At 38.3% G+C, this 21,793-nt stretch overlaps 1 protein-coding gene across 1 annotated transcript in view; it reads right to left on the bottom strand.

The window, feature by feature from the left end:
* LOC109043820 (phospholipase B1, membrane-associated) overlaps window positions 1–20,534 on the bottom strand; it is a 58,409-nt gene extending 37,875 nt beyond the window's left edge. Inside the window, exon 1 of the mRNA XM_019061138.2 lies at window positions 19,890–20,534. The gene's annotated coding sequence lies outside the window, so the exon portion shown is untranslated. The remainder of the gene's footprint in view (window positions 1–19,889) is intronic.
* Between the last annotated feature and the right edge of the window lie 1,259 nt (window positions 20,535–21,793).

Below are 21,793 nucleotides of genomic sequence, written 5' to 3'. Positions count from 1 at the left end.
ACCATGCATCTCCATTTGCGACGTTACAGACATCCTTGGATTTCATACTTAATTTTTTCTTTGAAAGGCCGGTGAATGTAGTTTCTTGTAGCAGATAATTCTGCATAAATTTCAAGCTATAAAGTTTGCTTGATTTTCATCGAAAAAATAAATTTGGAGAATAAATCTTGAAACATCGGAATAAAAATACGTGGTTTTTGCACTTTCGCCACCAATATCTGACTATGAATGAGTGGAAAAAATTCACCGACAATTTTTTTTTAAAAAAAAAAACAAAAAAACACACAGTTGGTTGATATGCTCTCTAAAAATAAAACTTGAGTGGTTCCTAACGTCGCCATCGGAGGTGCACTTTTTCCGACTTTAGCCATCGATATTAAAAATTAGGTTACGTGAGAGGAAAACTTTATAGAGCTCATGGCTTGGAATAATGCACATGTATACGCAAAGTTTTCGTCCAACAAAAATAAAACAAAAAACCACACACTATTTTATTATCAATATAATTAAGTCACAAAATATTTTTTCTCCACCTTTCCTTAGTTATGCGTACGCTGTAAATTCCAACCGCACGACAGAATATGAAAAAAACTCCGTATTAATTATTTAAGGCCAGTAAATTCACCTCAAAAAAATTGCATGTTTGTCGGTCATTTTGGACAGAAAAAAACCTCCAATGTAGCGCTCAAGTTGAATTGATTATGAAGAATTGACCAACCGACAATGACCTACCCCACTCAATTTTGGCACGATTGAACGTTTGATACTGCAAAAAAAGTGATGCAGCTAAAGAAGAAAGGAGAACAGCGCAAAGCCTCTCTACTCCTCTCAACAAGTGAGGAGACACAAGCAATTAGATAAATTAAGTGAAACGAGTCCAAACACGAGTTTAATTGCAGTATTAAATGCCAGACTCTCAATTAAAATTGGGTAATGAAAAATTAGCACAATTTGTCTGAATGCACGAACAGAAGCAATTAGATTTATGAAAAGAGTGCTAAATTTAAAGATCGCTTCTCTCACTTATATTGGCGATTCTTTTCTATTTTCAACTGACGAATCAGTCATATACTTAAATTTGCCCTGCTTATTTTTTCATGATGAGTAAAACTGTGAAAAACCTAAGCAAATTTTACTTGACATGTATCGAAAGCATTTGAGAGATGGGACCAAGAAATTCAGTTCGCAATACATTTTTGATGAGAAAATAACATTGCTGACAAAATTTCAACGTTATACTGAACTTGAAATTTTTAAATTTATACACTGTTAATGGTCCATAATTGAACTTGAAAAATGCTGCTGCCAAACTCCAGATTCCGATAACTAACCAAGACGGCCAAAAATGTTTATAAATGAGCATCCTTCCTTTAAAATGAATAATTTATGCAAAAGCTGATCAAATACGTGCTTTACAAACGACAGATCATAACAATTGTTAAAATAAATTACTAGACACAGCCACATAGAAAAAGAACAGCAGAACATATTAGGTATAATTTTCTACAGTAGCCTTCACTGCGCTAATGTTTCACCATTGCACCTAAAAATTCACATACGTGTATTTAGGCTTGTCATATCCAAGATTTCCTGTTGAATTTTATTTTTTCGAAAGACGATCATCGTTTTTGTTCTAAATTCCGTGCAATTCATCAGGATTGTCCTTTTGAAAATACTGTACTTAAACTTCAAAATTACCATTACCAAAGTTCACAACTCTTCTACAAACGTAAGGTGGCTCAGTAAAGTATATAAAAAAGCAGTAAAATCCACGTACCCTGCTCAGATACCTCATTTTTTTGCAATTTCGAGAGCCGGCAGCATTTTAATACTTTCAGATAATACAGTTTTTAGAAAATTGAGGATATCGCGATAAGAAGCAGCAATGGTTTACTTCATCGGCACAATGGGCAATGCTGGCATTAAGTTAAAATGTACGAGAAACAATTAAAGTCTTAGTTAGTGCCGGTTGCGACGGATACAAAACGAATTTTATTATAGCGCCTGGATGCAACTATTCGAGCTCCACGGATGTCCTTGTTGCATACGCACAGAAGCGAAGGCGTTTTGACTTCAAGCAGTAGCCGCCTCATCAGCGGCGGTCAATTAAGTAAGTCAATGAGGGGAGTCGAGGCTATAGAGATCCAAGAGTCCAAGAGGAGGACTAGGATTTCAATGCAAATAACGTAAACGAATTCCAAAGTTCTGGCGATTTACTATGAAGTTACGTTCGTTTTTAGTGCTCGCTGGGATTTCACATTTTCTTCTCATCCAGCGGAATTTGAGCTTTCGGGGTTTTGAGTCGGACCCCTTTACTTCCCTCCTCCGTTAGCTCCCTCCAAAAGTTTCCAGCGGTCCAAATAATTGAGAAAATAAGGGTTTAAGTATGAATAATCTAGGGTCAAATAAACAAATTTATAGGAGAGCGAAAAGTGGCGATTTTGCAACGAGTTCTTTGCGAGAGCGTAAAAGCGTAAAAACCTTCCTCACTGTCCATCCTCTTTTCAGAGCCAATAAATTCACTTTACATCGCCGTCGTCTTTGACCCGAAGAGAGATTTTACAGCGTAATTCTTACGCGGGTTCGACAAAAAATTGAATTTAGAAGATGCCGGAATTACGCTGCGGAGGAATTCAGACACATTTTCAATTGATAAAGGGAAGGGAGAAAAGTTCATGAACAAAATTGTTTTGCACTGAGCTAAACCGCAAAATTTAATTTCAGCTCTGCCATCGGCTCAATTAAGCTTCAAGAGTGGATTCGCAGAATCTAGTTTTCAGATTCATTATGATGCGGGAAAAAATGAAACTAAAGTTTAACTTTTAAGTGGTATCAGCCTGCGAAGTTGCCGGTTGATAAAATTCCAGAGACGTCTTCCAAAAACTTAAATCATGGAATTATTCTGAAAAATCCACCGTTTACACGCACCTGAGTTACATCACGAATAATTTTCGAACAACCAAATAGAGGATAGCATAATGATTCACAAAACGGGAGTTACACATAATGCTGAGTGTAAGCTAACAATAAATTATGAATTGTGATATTTCAAGCGTTTAAAATTCGTCAAAGAATGATTTTGATTCAAAAGTTAAACGTGGCCTCAACCTCTCAACTAAAGGCGCAGAAATATCTCATTGATTTCGCATACTTTTTTGTGACGGTATTCTTTTATTAGTGTTTGCAGCATAGAGGGACAGGATCAAAACGCCTCAAATGCTGCTCGGGAAAACTTTCAAAGACATTTTTTTCCTCAAAGAAAATTAGGTCAAAATCCTTTAGAAAATGGAACAATGTCAACAAGATATCCATTCCTCTCGCAATATCCTGATTTTAACGGCAGGAGACCTGGGAGTGCTGTCACTCCTTTTTATATTCAGCGGCATTCCTGTAATTCCTTCAATTGCGCATGGCCTTGGTGCTATACATAGGGTGTTCCAGAGAACCCGCACCAGACTTTTTTCTCGGTTATTTTAGGTCAGATGATTTCGTATTTCAGGTAAGGTGATTTTATGCATTGCATTTGAAAAAAAAAAAATTCAGCTTGAACCTCTACAATGACAAAGTTGGTAACACGTGCAGTAGGTGATATATTCGTCAAAAGTTGGAAACAACCCCTTCTCACCCGCTTTCACCTATTCCAACCAAAAATCGCCACCATTTTTTAGAGTCTCCACAAGACTCAGTGGTCATACTCTCCTTATAAAAGTACCCTACCTCTTCAGACAGGCGCACTACGGATCGAGTCAATTAAAGAGGTCGGACATGAAATTTTTCACCAAAGCTGCTAATTATTTTGATGTTTATTTTGTCATACATTTTGAATTTCTAGGGGTGCTCTCATTATAACACTTTCACGAGGAAACCAATAGACCCACTTTCAAAACCTCAAAGCTCTGTATAAACGGAGTTATAAGCGATTCAAGTTTCCAAATTTTGTCCGACCTCTCCTATTGACTCGATCCACCGTGCACCGCATGGACATGGACAAGTTCTTGTAGAAGAATGGACGTTTGGAAGTTCCTCTGAACTGAAAACCAATGAAATTAAAGTCGTTGAAAACGCGGGGCGCTGAAGGTAGTAGATGTCTAGTGACCCGCTGAAATCAATGAATAAGCGAGACAGGATTAAGCAAGAGCATTCAAGGGAGCGCGGGTTGGCGGGCGATGGGCCTACTAATGGAAACCTACACTGGCGGTAAGGCGAACTATGTATCGAACCCCAGAGTCAGCCAGTCTGTGGCCGGCCGGACGATGATATAACCGTGATATAACTCTAATAGTGTCCTTCTTTCCATGCCTAGTAGTGGATGACCCATACCCGGCACCGGCACTACTCACACATATCAAGCATTTTTTCCAGCCTCACAACCCGAGAACTGATTTAAACATGGCTTGGTCCGCCTGATTTGTCAGTGGCCGGCCTCTCTGCCCCATGCTCTTCTCTTCTACTCCTCCACCACCTCCGCCGTACCTCTTTCTCTTCCTTTAGATTCGGATTCTGTCTTTCTGTACCTTTTTATCGGTATGTAGCGTCAAACAGGATTGTCATGTTTTCTGCTCTGTTAGGAAAAACGCTGTATGAGCCCTCAGACGTTGCCACATTTCCCTCGATAAAAACCGAATTTATCGAGAAATTTCTGAATATTTTTCCTCCAATTTTTCAGAAATTCTGTTTGTAATTATAACACCTGAAAACAAGGATACATACATAAAGCCGCTTTCACAGCGCAGCCTCGCGCTCTGCGACGTTCAATCGCCATTGCCCCCTATCCTTGCAGAGCTCATCAGGCAATTGGCACCTTCTGATCTCCTCCTCAACCCCTTTGTCGCCAACCTTTCACAGGACGTCGACGCCGTCGCCTTCCGGGAGGAACCCAATCGAAAACCTGCTTGAGCAACCGATCGTCTGCCATCCTTCCTTTCAAGGATACATTTACATAATTTTCTTCAAAAATAAATAGTTTGGGGGGATTTGGCAACGTCTATAAGCTCATACGGCGTTTTTCTTTATATTGAATCCTAGACGGTATAGTACCTATTGCTAGGTGGTCTCACTTCATTGTCTCATAATTCAGCTAAAACTTCACAGTGCTGAGTGAGAAAAAATAGATGCCGCTGTGTAGGTATTCCAAAAAATAATGATAAGATCAAAATTAGATGGAGAGAGAGCGATCGAATAGTGCATTTATATCCTGAAGTCCTCTCTCGTCACGGCATTGGTGGGCTTTCTCGAGCACAGTTTTTTCCAAGGGTTTCTTGAGGCTTGAACGTCACATAGATGGTACGGGTTATAGAAGCGGAGTGATTAGCTTTTTTCAAGACCTGCACTTTTTTCCGGATATACTCCGGTTATCAAAATCGAGTCTAGGTGTCCGTGGTCAAAAACTAAGGTTACCTGAGCTGAGAACTTTACTACACCAATTAAACCTAAATTCTGTCGAAATAAACGAAATTTTCACTCGCCGTGTACACTGAAAAAAGATTGGTAGAATTTTCTATTCCCTCACGCTGCGGCCAGATTATTGAAACTACGTCGGCCCGAAACGACAAGACTAGCCCTATCTTAACCATGCAATATATCGCAATTCGATGTCTTATCGGGTCGCTTTAAACTTTCAATGATCGGCCCGCTGCATTTCACACAGCGTGAAGGAATGGTCAATTCTACCAATCCTCAAGTCGATTTTGCCAGAGGAATGGTTACCTGTACCAGTATATAGTAACGTTTGCCTTTCTTCTGGCAGAATTGACTCTGAAGAGACGCTGTGTGAAATACAGCGTGAAGGAATAGTAAATCCTACCAATCTTTTTTTTTTTCAGTGTATACCTCAAGAATCTCCTGAGTCTTAGAGCGACAACATGGTTTCTCCTGTGAGGAGGTGCTGCATATTTAACTATACCCATGTCCCTCTTGTGATTGCTGAAATTGCTCAATGTGAGGCATTACCTCAGCGCCGAGATAGTTAATTTTTTCTCTGCCGCGTGCTTCCTTCTCGGGCATGAGTCTCGTTAAACACCCAACAAGAGTATCTATGGTGTCGTTATGGACTAATTTATGTCCCAAGCAGTCATAGATTCCCCCGGTTCAACGAAACACACCTGAATTTCAGCGTTACGAAGCGCGCGCCATCCTGCTGCGGCATATAATACGGTGACCTCACACGGAACCATTATTGTCAATCGAGCTCGTTTGTGTTGAAAAGTTCACCGCCGGAGACTCGCGTAGTTTATCGGCGATCAAGGATTTTGAGCCGCTTCAAAAACAGAGGGCTTGCAACGGCACGCCGCACAGTGGATCGAGTTACACTGAAAAAAAAAATCTCGGTGTATTTACTAAGAAGAGGGTAAAATTACCAAGAATTCAGGGTTCTATTTGATCCCAGTTTTTTCTTGGTAAAATTACCATTTATATGGAATTGGTAATTTTACCGAGAAATCTCGGTAAAATTATTGAACTTTCTCGGTAATTTTACTGGACCTTGGTAAAAACGCCAATATTTTTTATCGACTGTGGTAGAATTACCGAGATAAAATGGCAAAGTTACCGGGAATTGATTACCAATAAAAGTGGTATTCTTACCTGAAAAAACAGTAAAAATACCGGTTTTGGGGTAAGCTTGCCAGTCTGTGTTGATAAAATTACCAATAATTGGTAGAAAAGGTGAGATAGTAAAGGTACCAACGGATCTTGGTAAAAACGTCGGGAATTTTTTTTCAGTGTAATAGGAGAGGTCGGACGAAATTTGGAAACTTTTAACGCTCATATAACACCGTTTATACAAAAAATTGAGGTTCTAAAAGTAGTTTCATTGGTTTCCTCGTGAAATTTACTTCGAGATAGCACCGCCTTCAATTTAAAATGTGACGAAATAAAAATCAAAATTTGCAGTTTTAGCCAAAAATTTCATGTCCGACCTCTCCAATTGACTCGATTCACTGCGCGCCGCGCCACGATCTTCCGCTCTCCATTCATTCTTCTCCCATCGCCAGCGCTTCGGAGGACGAAAAGGGGTGAATTGCTTTTTGTTAACTGAACGGCTTCAAAGCTCCTTCCATAAAAACTCTGACCTCCCTCAGACCATGTACACTGAGAAAAAGTTATGACTAATAAACCAATTAGTAATTCATACGTAACACCACTTAATAGTAGTAAAGGCAACATATAATGAAACCATATATACACTGGAAAAACAAACATACATTAGATCTAGAGTCCAGACTCTTAAAAACATCGACAAGAAAAAATACTCTTGATTCGATTAGATTCAAGCTTAAATCAAGAACCAAGCCTCTTAATTTGAGCGGATTTCCGTTTGATTTAAGCTTAAATCTGATTGAATCAAGAGTCCTTTTTCTTGTAAATGTTTTCAAGAGTCTGGACTCTAGATCAAATGTGTTTTTTTTTTTTCCAGTGTACTGTTCACCCATGGGCCGCCTGTATTTTGCCGCCCTTCTCTCACTCGTTTTGAAGTATCAATAAAAACCATTAAATGAACGTGCCGGAGGGAGAGGGGTGCATAAGACGCGTTTACTCGTGTTGGACACATTTTTTGCGGAAGCCCTATCAACACTACTAGCAAAAGTTCACGTAACTTTCCGCGAAAGTTAGGTTCCGTAGGCCTATCTCTGTGTGGACAAGGCCTTCCATTAATAATAAATGAACGAAAAATTATGGAAAAACAAACATACTTAAATGTGGTTTAATATTTTTAACTTCCGCCGCCGCGCCGCGCTGAGTGCAGTGTGTTTGGCGCAATGCGTGAAGTATTCCTACAGTCTTGTAGGCGCTATGCTTTTTACGCCAACCGCAGCTGAGCGCACTGTTTTTGACGCGATGCGTGAAGTATCCATGCGGTCTGGTAGGCGCTAATATGTGTGACTTACATGCCGACCGCCGCGTCGAGGGCTTCTCCTTTTCATCTCAAGTCCTCGTTATCATTTTTCTTTGCGCCGCGCCACTCCAGACCAAATTACGTGTTTAATTTCTCTCTTAACTCTAGATTTAGTGTGTTTTTTTCTAGTGTAACATAGTGATAGTATATATACCTTAGTATGGCACGAGATACCTCTGTATAGTTCACAGATCGAGAATCATTTGTTCATTTACGACTATTAGTGGTATTCCATACGAACCACTAATTAGTTTATGAAGCCTTGGATTTTTCTCCGTGTAGGGAATGTCCCCCTAGAGCCTATTCGCAGGGGAAAGGGCGTCACTGAGAGGTATTTCTATTCTCTAATTTTGTCTACACAGTTAACAATTTCCGTGTTTGGTGTTACTCTACGTTATACTCTTTTTGTGACAGATCAACCCAAAGGACTTGGTTGCCCAACACAATTTTGTGTTAAAGTAACCCTAACCGTAGTTTACTGAGAGACGTTGGATCATGAAAAAAATGTCCTGCCGAACAAATGTACCCTTGTTTCCTCGATTCTCTTTTTTCAGGCGCTCGATCTTGGCACCTCAAGGGTCATACCACCAGACAGTCCCACAATCAGCTCGAGACGGGCAAAACTAGCTCGAGTTAATTTTTTACCGTTGTATTATAACTAGGGGCTTATGGGGCTGCTTCGCAGCCCCTTATTTTTCCTGTACACTTTTCACTTTCACATGTTTTTTTTTTTTTTTTTTATTTATTTTCATTTAATTTTCTGTTTTGTCTTTGAATCGGGTCTAATTATTTTTTTGAGAGAATAAATATAACAAATGTTTTCAAAAATTGTAATTTTATTTAGTAAACTTTAAACTAAAATTTTGTTTTAATCTTCATACAAAATTATTTTTTCGGTTTTACATTTGTTTTCAAACTAATTTTAAAGAAGATCTTTTTTTATTTTTTAAATACTTTGCTTTTTTTTCGATTAAATTGTTGATTCTTCTTTTGCCATTTCTGTCCTGCTTTTCTTCCTATATTTCCTACAACTTTGCTCTTCTTCTTTCCTCCTTTTGTCTTTTCTTTTTTTGCTTCTTCTTTTTCTTCTTCAGTAGCTGTTCCTTCTGGTTCTTCTTCTTTTTCTGCTCCTGTTTTAACTTCATCTAATTTTTCCGCTTTTTCTTCTTCGTTTTTTCCATGTTCAGTCTGCATTCTGGTTCCGGTAATAAACTTACCTATATATGGATCCTTGAACTTTAAAGCAATAAGGTCCATCACCCGGAATATCAATTCGATTTGCAGAGAAAGAGGCAAAAGCAACAGCACTATTATAATTTCTGATATGCTTTATGAAATTTGGAGAATATAAAAATAATGATTTCAAATCGGTATTTGTCCGAATACTCGGTAAAGAAATTAAGCCATTTTGGCAGCAGTTATTAAAATGACCATTGGACATTTCACCCTGAAAATGGCGAGCATCACAATGATGACAAATTATATTCATTGAACCGACTGAAAATTTGGTAACAAAATTTTCATCAAAGTTCTGATCATCAATTTTATACTTCCGAAATGAAGAAATGAAACTTTGATTTTCTATACTAATAACAGAGTTAAGTTCTTGCTTCACTAAACGAACATGCAAAGAATTCTGGAAAACGCGACCACGTTTTGGAGGACGACCGCCTCGGTCATTGAAAATTTCACTCATAACAACTGTTAAATTTAAAATTAAAATTAGTAAAAATTATTATTATTTTAACAAAATCTTAACTGAAAAGTTCAATTTTTAAATTAAAAAAAATAAATCAGAAGAAAAAGGATGAAATGAAAATGGAAATTAATAATAAACATATTTATACACATTGAAAAGAAACAGCGTGAAAAGTTCTGATCGGAAATGAGAAAAAAAACGTGGAGGTTATTGACTTAAGGAGGAAAAATTGGCAATAGGAAAAAGATGGAACCAATCATGAAAAACCGTAAAAAAAAAAAAAAAAAAAAAAAAAAAAACGCGGGAAAAGAAAAATGTAAGTTGATGGCAGTTGAGTGTTGGAAGTAACCTCACTTAATGATGATTGTTGAATGAAAACAGCTGATAAAAAGGCAGCAAACGGTAAAGTAAGATGCGTAGCAACAAAACTTTTCCGAAAAACAAAAAAAAAAAAAACCCCACTTCCCCTCATCCAATTTATGAGTTTTTAGGGATTTAAAAATCGGGGACGAACCCCAGAAAATAATTTATAGTTTTCCCGAAGCATTGAGAACAACACCTTTCAAATGAACCAACGCCCCTCGCAATTAGTACAGTGGTTGATTCACAATTTCATTCTATTTTTCAAATTAAATATTAAGATGGCAGTTGAGTGTTGGAAGTAACCTCACTTAATGATGATTGTTGAATGAAAACAGCTGATAAAAAGGCAGCAAACGGTAAAGTAAGATGCGTAGCAACAAAACTTTTCCGAAAAACAAAAAAAAAAAAACCCCACTTCCCCTCATCCAATTTATGAGTTTTTAGGGATTTAAAAATCGGGGACGAACCCCAGAAAATAATTTATAGTTTTCCCGAAGCATTGAGAACAACACCTTTCAAATGAACCAACGCCCCTCGCAATTAGTACAGTGGTTGATTCACAATTTCATTCTATTTTTCAAATTAAATATTAAGATTTATTCCAATATTTAAATTATTCTGGCGTCATGTGCTGAGGCCTTTGAGTGCAATCGTAATGCCCATGCTTCATGTCCTCAGAGATTGTCAAGACGAATGAATCAGCTGAGTGTAAATCGAGCTCTTTCTGCAAGTCGTTCCTATTACTTACAGTCGATTTTTCAATGAAGACAATTTGTGAATGCCCTTGGTTCCCCTCTTTTAAACCTATCACTAAACCCTATTAGACTTCCTTGGATAGCCCAAAAGGGGGATCTTATCGGTCAACTTACAGGTCACTTTAGGCACTTTCGTAAGTAAAGGCTGCATTTACAGTCACCAGTCAGTTGGAAATTTTTTTTATCACCTTTGGGTAGCCCAAGTAGTTTAACGTTTTGATTTAGGGAGGTTTAAGAAGGCTTTTAACACCGGAACAAATAAATCACGATCTGGAAAAAAATTGTGTTAAATTCAACTGCATTACTTTGTGCATGATGTTTTCCAAAAAATGCCGATGATCTTTCATCGCACAAATTAATAGATAAGATATAAAAAAAAACTCATTGATTTTGACAAATTTTGAGATACTTTTGACCCTACATGAAAATTTCGTAAAACTGCAATTCGTCAATTAGTTCGTTAAAATTGTCTCTTTTTTGGACATGAAATGTTACGGGTTTCCTTAAAATCTCCCTCACGATACGGAAAAAACTCAGGTTAAAATTACGGAATTAGTGGTGCTTAAGGTGCTTAGTGATAACTATACTAATACGTTGGTGCGTTGGTAAAATTATCACTTTATAGTAAAAACACACTATTATTGGCAATGACTCTACTATTAATTAAGGGTTCTTTTACAACACCGCGACTCGGTGTTTAGTGTTTAATTATAGTATTTTCGGTGTAATCACAATGTTTAACTGCATGGACCATCCTAAGGAATGAAATTACGTAGGGAGAAACTCGGAACACGGCGTTATTAGCCACAAATCTTGTGACAAGACACCGGATCCAGATGCGTCAGCGTTGATCGATTGCCTCGGTGAGCCAGGAGGCCCCTCGACTCATGCGATCATAACGCGAGACGTAATCGATATTGATAACGCTGCCAAATAAAAGGAGGATGTTGACGTGAACTGCCCGGTTCTCTAGGAGTCGAAATCCGGGGAAAGTTGGTTAATTTAAAGGCAAAAGGATACGCCGAGGATCTTACGACAGAGGCAGAGACACCAGTTATCCGGGAGTACCGATCCGATCTGATCCCGCGCCTGTCAACCTACAACATCCCATCCCAAAACACTGCCTCATACTACCACGGATATGGTCATACTACCTGAGCGGCTCGGCTGACACCTTAAAAGCTCAAATGCGGGGCTGCCATATCTCCCATTCCCACGTAAATATTCCCTCGCGGAATGAAGTGGACAGCAAAGCTCTGAAGTATTGCCTTTGTTTAGGGGCTGTTCATAAAATACGTATTGCTCGAAGAGGGGGGGGGGGGGGTCTGTGCCTGCGTTGCGGATTCTGGTCGAGGGAGTGGTTGGACGCGATACAGAACACTTAATAAAGCTATATAGTTTCAATTTTCATTCTAAAGAAGAATCTCATTCCTTTTATCCTTAACCATTTTATTTTTCATTTCCTTCCATTTGCCTTAGATTTTAAAAAGTAAAGCACTCGTATGTGGACGCACTACGATATCCTGTTAATAATTCCTAGTTTTTACATGCGGATCAATTACTTTACAGAATTATGATTAGATATTAAGCTGATCAGTATTCATTCGTATGTTCACATGTGACCTCCGGTAATTTTCAGAATTGTTCAACTTTCCATCCCCCCTCTCCCTCTCCTGTCCTTTCTTCAATGGAGTTTGCCAAGCGTTCCTACACCTCCTCCGTTTTGGGTACTTCACATTATTTAGAAGGTCCTTAAGATGATAAAGAGTATTCTCGTTCAAACATGCATATAATGAGTTTACAGGGATACTGCATAAAGTCTAGGAGTATTAGCGTTCTCTGTCGATATGACACCTGACGACTGTGTATCTCGTGATTTAAGACGAGATATAGCATTCATCACATTTAAATATTTTTTTTTCTTTTCTTTTTTTCTACCACAAAAAAGCTCGCTCTAGTCTACATTTTATTTCTCGTGGACCAATGTGTCTCGATGTTAGCTTACAATTAGACTTCTTTCAATCGTCAACATATTTTATGACAGCGAGCCATGTGGTATCCATTTTCTTATTTTTTATCACTTTCTCTTGCTGCAGCCGGAGAAATATTCATTTTATTTATTACCACTGGAAGCTATCCATTTCACACCCTAAGTTTTAAGCTTCATCAAAGTATTTTTTTGTGTTGTAACATTAATTTCTATCTTTCTTCCGCCTCTCTTCCTCTCTCCTCCTATTAAAGTTTCGAAATGCCACTTTTTGTTAACATTTAACGTTGTAAAGAACAAAGCTATATAATGCATTGTTATAGAGCGATTTCAGACGGATTAACCTACGTAAATGTTTTGAAGAAGAAAAATGAGAAGAAGTTTCAGGTTTCGTAGCACTTCCAATATTTATTTCCTTCTCTTTCCGTTAGTTTTACTCCACGCTGAAAAAAAGAGAATGTGCTGAGCCCCAGATTTTATGCTTCAGAACATTCGGCGCGGATGGTGAATTCGGTCCACTATACTGAAAAAAAGTTCTCGGCGTTTTTACCAAGGTCCGTTGGTGCCTTTACCATTCACTTTTTTTACCAATTATTGGTAATTTTACCAAGCCAGACTGGTAAGCTTACCTAAAAACCGGTATTTTTACTGTTTTTTCAGGTAAGAGTACCACTTTTATTGGTAATCAATTCCCGGTAACTTTGCCATTTTATCTCGGTAATTCTACCACAGTCGATAAAAAATATTGGCTTTTTTACCAAGGTCCTGTAAAATTACCGAGAGAGTTCAATAATTTTACCGAGATTTCTCGGTAAAATTACCAATTCCATAAATGGTAATTTTACCTAGAAAAAACTGGGATCAAATAGAACCCTAAATTTTTGGTAATTTTACCCTTTTCTTAGTAAATACACCGAGATTTTTTTTTCAGTGCAACATTTCCCCAAAAATTCCCCAACATTTTCCAACGAATCTGCACAAACGTCCCCCTGTAAAAAACTAAATCGCTCAGTTAGAAAAAATAGCGGTTGTGGTTTGGTTCCTTTCTGCTAAACGTAGTCCACATCACACGTTACACGATAAAAATCTCATCAAAAGGAATACTCGAGCTCATTATCGAAAGTCATTCCGCTCGCATTTAGCAAACAACTTAATAGTCGTACTCGGACACGGGTAGCCCGGCATGACCCGCAAGTCTGCTTGCACTGCATCCCGAGCGAGCGCCATTAACCAACTTCTCCATTACTGCAGTTAGAATTATTTAGATATGGGAGATCGATTAATTCCAGGTGCTCACTTTTCTGCGATGCGGGACTGGGACTTGTTTCTTTAGCACGTTTCACAAGTCCCTCTTTAATTGCTGTAATTAATAGTGATGAAAGCTGCGTATGTCATGCAGTTACTGGAGCCACAACTCTCAATATTTTCCATGAAATTCCTCGTGTCTTCAGTCTGAAAGTGTCCACTGTTATCCTTTCATTATTGACGCTCAAATATAGATTTGGCGGAAAATTACAGATTAAACAAGCGGAAAAGTTCTAATACTGTCGTATTAGAAAAGCGCTCAGGTGTTAGTAAATGTATTTAATGAAGAAAGGACGTATAAACTCCGTCGACTTGGCTGGGAAATGGAAATAAAACATCAGCTGATAGCAAACAAAGGTTACCAAGGAAACCGTAAACGCGTATTTTTGTTTCCCGAAAATGAGCTCACCGTTGAGCTAATCAGGCGCGTTTTTTTTTTAGGCTTCATTTGAGTTCAACGATCAATTTCGATAAGAATTACTTACCGCTAAGAAATTTTCCTATAGACAAACGATCGAAACTACCTACGCATTACGTTAAAAGCATAAAATACAGTTTTCACAGCTTTATTTATTTTAAAAATGGACCCCCCCCCCCCCCAAAAAAAAGCCTACACATCGATGAGCTGGTGCGCCATTTAAACGCATTAGCACTAGTATACTAGTACTCAGAGGCAAGTCGAAATCAAAAAGCGCTGCCTATCGGCTGAGCGCTTAAAAGGGTTTGAGGTTCGCACTTAAGTGCGACGGAGAATCTATCGATTTCTTGAAGTGCGACGGAGAATCTATCGATTTCTTGCCTCGCTAAAACTTTCTGTCACCAATTCATAAGCAGATAGGGATCAGATTTTTGAGGTCCTGAAGAGTTCCTGGTCACACTCTAAAGTTTTTTTATTGAACGTTCCCACGGATGAAAGAAAAACTCTCCAAAGACTCTCTAAATGTTTCATATTTGTATGTCATCTTTTTTACCCTCAAAGCAAAAAAATATTTATCATCATGGGATCATTCTGAGAAAAGTTTCGTTCACATTTCGAATTCTTTGGAATTAAAAAAAACACCGCCATTATTTTCATCCCGATTAGGGTGATTTCACGATAACAGGAATAGTTAAAATGTGAAATACCTTAGAAATAAAAGTGCACCAATTTTAACAGGATTTCATTACCTCATTTTAAAGGTATTAAACTTCCTTTTTCCAGCTTTGGCACGCTCTATTTTGATTCAGTGCAAAGTTAAAGTGATTGATAAACAAGCCATTGAATCAGGTATCAGCGCTTCCCGCGGGACTGCTGGAGGTCCACGCAAACATGGCGGCCCTGCCAAATTGTGTCGGTTACGTAACAGACACAGCGTAACCGACACTCAAAAATGTGAGATTAAAGATGATACAACAGATGAAACTTGGCAATTCTTGAGTTATGAGGTGGAATTAATGCTGCCTTAAAAGTTTTCTAAGCTTTGGAGACTTCCTTTTAGTTTAATACTATTAAATTGAGGTTTTTGCGTAGTGAGGAATTAGTGCTACACACGTAAAAATCACTGGTTTTCATAATAATTAAAGTTTTCATTGTAAAAAAAAGTGACTTATTAGTAATAGCTTTGTCAAGAAGACTTCAGCGAACAATTTGATGGCAGTTCTGAAACTCCTGACTCCATCTGGCGAGATAAACACTGCACTTTATACAACTGCAAAAATTTGTTGCCAAATGTGGCGACACCTCTTTCTTATGACTTTTCTCGCTCAATAATAAACATTTCACTTCAAACTGGCAATTTTCTTGAACACTAGAGTCTCTTTTCAGCAAATATTGCCAAAGAGTTCATGATCAGTACTGATTTGTTACCGCAAATTGCTCTTTTGCTTCAAAATCGGGGTTGGCGACGCGTAACCGACCGGACATTTTCGGCCTTTAAAGTCTCATATTATTAAATATAATAATAATTCATCATATTTTTTAGCATGGATAGGTTCAGGGACATCATTCCTATTGATTAATTAATTTGGTTTTCAATCGTTTTGCCCGGTGTCGTTCAAAACCCACGGCGACACGACTATTCCTATTATCGTGAAATCACCCATTAAATGATCAGTCAAATCTTCCAAAATTTTCCAACACCGAAAAAAGAGTGAAGTCGATTTAACATCCTGGATGTAAAGAAAGTGTGCGAGAACTCACAAAGTGCTAAATTACCCACTACGGCAGTTAGTTTTACATCTTGACACTGCTAAAATTACTGCTGTAGGAGTTAATTCAGCATTTTGTAAGTTCTCGCACACTTTTTCTACATCCAGAATGTTAAATCAACTTCACTTTTTTTTCGGTGAACCACTTGACGTACTTTTTTGAAAACTTCCTTAATTTCTCTTCTTTATCAGCCCAATATGCATACATAAAGCCGCTTTCACAGCGCTCTCTGGCGCTCTACGGCACCTAGCCGCCAAAGTTCCCTATCCTCCAATAGCCCTTCAGAGAGTTGACACACCCTCATTTTCTCTAAACTCCTTGTCGCCGCCCTTTTGATGGCCGTCCCTTTCGTCTCCTTCCAGTATACTCTGTGTAAATTTCAAGCTGTATGAAATCGGTTTTCCCCTCTTTGAAAAAATGAACAGGGGCAAAGATTTCGAGATACCGCAATGGAGATACGTGGTTTCACACTGGAGGCATCGAAATGTCGATCGAATTTCACTTTTAATTTCAAAAGACAGTTTTCTGATATGTTCGAACCACTGGAAAGCAGGTCAAAATCCGAGTGCAGAAATGTCGGCGCAACGAGAGCGGAACATAAAAGTGGGAATAAAAAAACTAAAAAAGAAGTAAAATGAGGAGCGAGACGTGAGGATTGGTCAGCGTGACGATACGGTCGCGTCGCGCCGCGTTGGAGCTGACGCGGATGTAGCCTTTGATTCAGAGACCTACTATGACGTCAGCCCAGGCCCAGACCGCCCAGGTTCTTGATCGCATCTGTTTTTACCGTTGCAAAATCGGACGAAAAAAAAACAAATTACCAAAATCAAGCGCACGATGCAACGATTAATCTCTCCCTTAAGTTGAATGAGATGTGTCACTGAACAGCGTCTGAGCTACAGAAAAAGGTCCAATGTTTTCTCTTCGAAGTATTACGTTACGTAGGAAACCATTCACACTACGGGAATTTTGGAAGTCAACTCTTGAGCGAGGCATTGACAAGTGTTTTTGACACTGATCGAAATGAAGCTGGATTATACATATATCGATCAGTGGCTTGGCGTGCCTTGCGATAAATCGATTGATCTGCCATTTTGACCTATGGAAAAGGATCGATTAGCAGGGTGTTTGCAACGAACACCTTAACATTCTTTATCGATTCTTCAACATAGCTTCAAATGAGGAGATATCGATATTCGATCATTCACGCCTCGCCACTGATATCGATGGCCAGAGGAGAAAAACCATGTGTCTCCGAAGTTAAAGGCCGAAAGTACGGTACAAATATTAAGCCCTTGGAGTGGCTCAAATTGCATAGCTACCAAAATGAAGGAAAACGGAGATTCCTGTCCGTACTTTCATTCGTCTCGAGCAAAAAACGATTATTTGCGGTGACGAAACTTAATACTGCTCGATGATGCAGAGAGTTTTCATCGAAATGCAATTTATATCTACATTTTATATTGTAAATAAGATGAAAATAAAGAATTAGGAATAATAAAATAAAAAATCAAACTTTATGAAGGAAAGTAATTCAAGAATAAAGTTGCCATAGTAGCTATAATTTTGATGTATAGAAATGACCACGGCTTGAAACTTATTGATTATTCGATACATAACTTTTAGGGACGATAGTGTTAGTGTCTCCCTGAAATGTTACAACAGAGAACGCGTATTTCCGCGCCCTCCTCTTCACCTCCTTCCGTTACCCGATGTTCTCAGCTTACTAACAGTTAACCTCACACTATGTCCAACTTCGAACTTTGATATTTTACCGAGTTCAGTACCGGCCTCATTTCTATCGGAACCCATCGTCCTATTGTTTTTCTTTTAAAAATATTGTTGATTTCCGTATTTATTTCACTAGCTAATAAAGGAGCAAAGTCACTTCTTCTTGTCTGTGTATGTTTGGTCAGTAAGCTTAACATTTACGGTGATACCGCTATTCGACCACGTGGGAGCCTATGTTGCCTACAATAAACATTGAAGGCGAACTGACAAGGCATTGAAGTTTTCTTTACCAGTGAGCTGTTTTTTGTGTGTATTCCTGATTAGCGTGTTAGTTCACGTTGATACCACTATTCGGCCGCGGGAGAGCTCGTAATGCCTATATCGAAAATTGAAGGTGAACTGCCGATGCGCTAGAATTATCTCTCCTCGCCCGGTAAAAGGATATTTTGGCGTATTCTGAATGAGTGTGACATTTCCGGTGATATCCTTTTTCGACCACGTGAAAGCTTTTCTTGCCCACACCGGATGCAAAACTGACAAAGTTTTCGTCCGAAGGGGCTGTAACTTTTAATTTTTACTTCAAAATGACACCTTAAAGTTGCATAAATTCAAACTTTGCACTTAGGCTCTTTTTACCCCTTGAGAGGTGGGTAAAAATTAAAATTTTTGAATTTTTCAAAAAGTATGTTTATTTTTACACCAGAGTGAAAATTTTTAGAGGTAGCGCTTTTCCAATTTCGAAAAACCCAAAAATTAGGTACACCCTCCCACCTGCTTGTTCATTTTAGGATTTTGCATAGAATTAATTTATGATTAATATTTTTTAACTCTTGTCACAGGGTTTGCTTGATTATTTATGAAGGATGTTGAACATTTCTCTGATGTCATGTCCACTTTGTACTTATGTTTAATTGATTTTCAACGAAATGCGAGATAAAAAACACTTACATCTTTTTTACGACAACGTAAAATTGTTTGATTTTTTCATCATACAGGAGAACAACCAATCGCTATCATCTTAAATTAAAGCTCATAGAATAAAAAAAGCACAACTTCACGTTTTTACGAGACTGAAATAATTTTACTACTAAATAGTACTTTCTAAGCCACATTTTAATGTATAAGAAAAATGGCAAAAATTAAATTCTGAGGGCTGATGGGAGAAATTTACCCCCAGTAACTTTGTAAATTTTCAAAAATTATTGGACGAAAATAAAGACAAAAGAATCTTTATAAAAGCCTTAACTGGGAAGTTTAAAATTTGGTTCCGTTTACATTACCCTGTCCTCAAAAAATTGTAGAAGTTACAAAATTGAAACGTCAGGATTTGAAGAGCATGCATTAAATGGAATTTCAATGGTGTAAAAATTTAGGATCAGAAACGCGCGAAACCATTTTCCCTCCTGGGAAATCCAGAACGTAATGTAGACTTTGACTGTTAAAATGTTTAATGTCCAATTACAGTGGTCCTGAACTGTAATTTCAGCTTTAAATCAAGCAATTTACGGTGTAAAAAAGTTATAGTTTTTTGGATGCTCTTCGAAGTTAGAAATAGGAATTTTAGGACCTTTGGATCCCACGCACTCCAAATAATGAAGTGTAATTTTTTTTCACTCTATCAAAAATATGTGATCAAAATCCTTTAAAGATAACTCATTGGCTCATTCTTCCATTGAAAATTGAATTTTGTGAGAATAATTCTGATATATATCGAGACTCATGTCATTCTTAATTTTTGGTTTAAAGTTTTTCCTCTTAGTCTTTTATGATTTTCAGGGTTAGTGTTCACCGCTTTTCCTCAGACGGGGGGGGCGGGGGTTCACAAATGCACTTTTCTTTCGTAGTTTAATGCATGAAGAATGAAAAATCTGCGCTTTTGAAGTGATTAGTGTTGTAGTTAAATCTACACACATCGCAAAACAATATAACTTCATTAAATGAGGAAAGATATAGAATCGTGCGCTTACCATTTTTTAGGAGTAATCCATACTGCTTAATAATTGCAACGAGTGAACGAACTGAAGATGCGTGAGATAAAGAACCACACGAACGCCCTCAAAAATTTGAGGTTGATTCTGGCGGTAAAAAGCGCCACACTTATACGTCACAAATTCGTAATGAGAACACTTATTGATAAAAGCTTTGATAAATTAATTTATGTATGTATAGAAAACAATAAATATTATCACTTGAAATGAAGTAAACGATGGCAGCCAATTATTCACGACGTGAGATATGAACTCTTAGAGACAAAATCGCAGTCAAAATGTCACAAAGACCGAGGGGTCAATCCACGCGCCGATGCTCTTCCGAAAAATACAAGAATGCGCGGATGATGATAGCGTGAGTACAAATCATGTGACAAAGCCGAAAGAGCTGAACTTGGAAGACGCGAGTGCCGCGAGTTGGCAGGAGTCAACGAGTGGAAAATAATAAAATAAAATAAAAAAGGGCCGAAAGGTGTATTTGGAGTAATGGAATAGTGCGATGATGGAGATGCGAAACGAAAGTGAATGAAGTGGTAGAATCCACCTGTTGAAATTAGCAGGTCATAGGTAAAAAACCGGAATGTTAATGTATCTCAAGTTGAGAGAATTTTGTCCCACTTAAGGACTTTAATGCAGGTCCTCAGAGTGTGCACGCCGCGGCGCGACATGAACTTTTGGAGGGTGGGGGGCGGAGGGGGAGGGGGAGGGGGGCGGGCCCCGGGCGAGCCCCTCGTTGGCCCATTGGCCCGTCCCCGTCGTCGTCGTCGCGTCACCCCGTCCATCCGTTCATCCATCGCGTTCCTCATCGTCTTCGTCGTCGTCATCGACGTCTTATTAATCCGATGCCAGATTGGTCTCACGATATTTATAAGAAATTGACAAACTTTTCATCTTAATTCAGAAACAACGCAATTGTGATATAGTTAATTTCAATTTAAACAAGTATGCAGGGGTTACTGAGAATGTTGGAGCGTGCGAGCTTGGCTCGTGTGTGACGTAAGGTAGATTTTCCTTAAAACTTTTCTTCCTCTTTTTCTTCTGTTCCTTCTTTTTCTCCTCGTTTCCTCTTTTTCTCCTCGTTTCTTCTTTTTCTCCTCGTTTTTTCTTTTTCTCCTCGTTTCTTCTTCTTCTTTCTTTCTCTTTCCTCTTTTTCCTCTCCTTTTCTCCTCTCTTTTTCTTCCTTTTTTTCTTCCTCTACTCTTCTTCTTCTTCTCAAATTCTCTTCATCTTCATCTTCTCTTCTTACTTCTTCTTCTTCTGCTTCCTCTCCTTTTCCTCTCTTCTTCTTCTTCTTCTCATTTTCCTCTCTTCTTCTTCTTCTTCTTCTTCTTCTTCTTCTCCTTTACCTCTCTTCTCCTTCTTTTTTCTTCCTTTTCTTCTTCTCTTCTTCTCCTATTATTTTTTTCTGCTTCTTCTTCTTCTTCTTCTTCTTTCTTCTTCTTCTTCTTTTTTCTTCCTCTTCTTCTTTCTTACTTTTTATCATTTTGCTTTCTTTTCCTAATTCTTGTTTTCTTTTCCCTTTCCTTTACATCTTCTTTTTTCTCTTTCGTCTTCCTCTTTTCCTTTCTTTTTCCTCTGTTTCTTTTCTTCTATTTGTTCTTCATTTTTTCTTTTCCCTTTTCTTCCTCCCCTTCGGGTCTTTTCTTATTTTTAGCAAATACGAGTAAAATAATGAAAAGTGGGCTGATTTTTAATATTTTTGACTCCACGTGTTCTTTTGACCTTTTTGCGGCGAGAAAAAAGTTTGTGGCTTTGATTATGGCTTAATCGCTCCTGAGAAATGTTTTCGTCCCTGATTTTATGTGACACTCCAAGGGAAGGGGTCCTCAGTCCAAGAAATCTCAAAATTGAGGTATTGATGCCAGAACAAAGGGGAAAACTCT

The sequence above is a fragment of the Bemisia tabaci genome, chromosome 3 (assembly GCF_918797505.1).
Source record: "Bemisia tabaci chromosome 3, PGI_BMITA_v3".
Lineage (NCBI taxonomy): Eukaryota > Metazoa > Arthropoda > Insecta > Hemiptera > Aleyrodidae > Bemisia > Bemisia tabaci.
The sequence above is the reverse complement of the archived record's forward strand: the minus strand, read 5'-3'. Positions and strand labels throughout refer to the sequence as shown.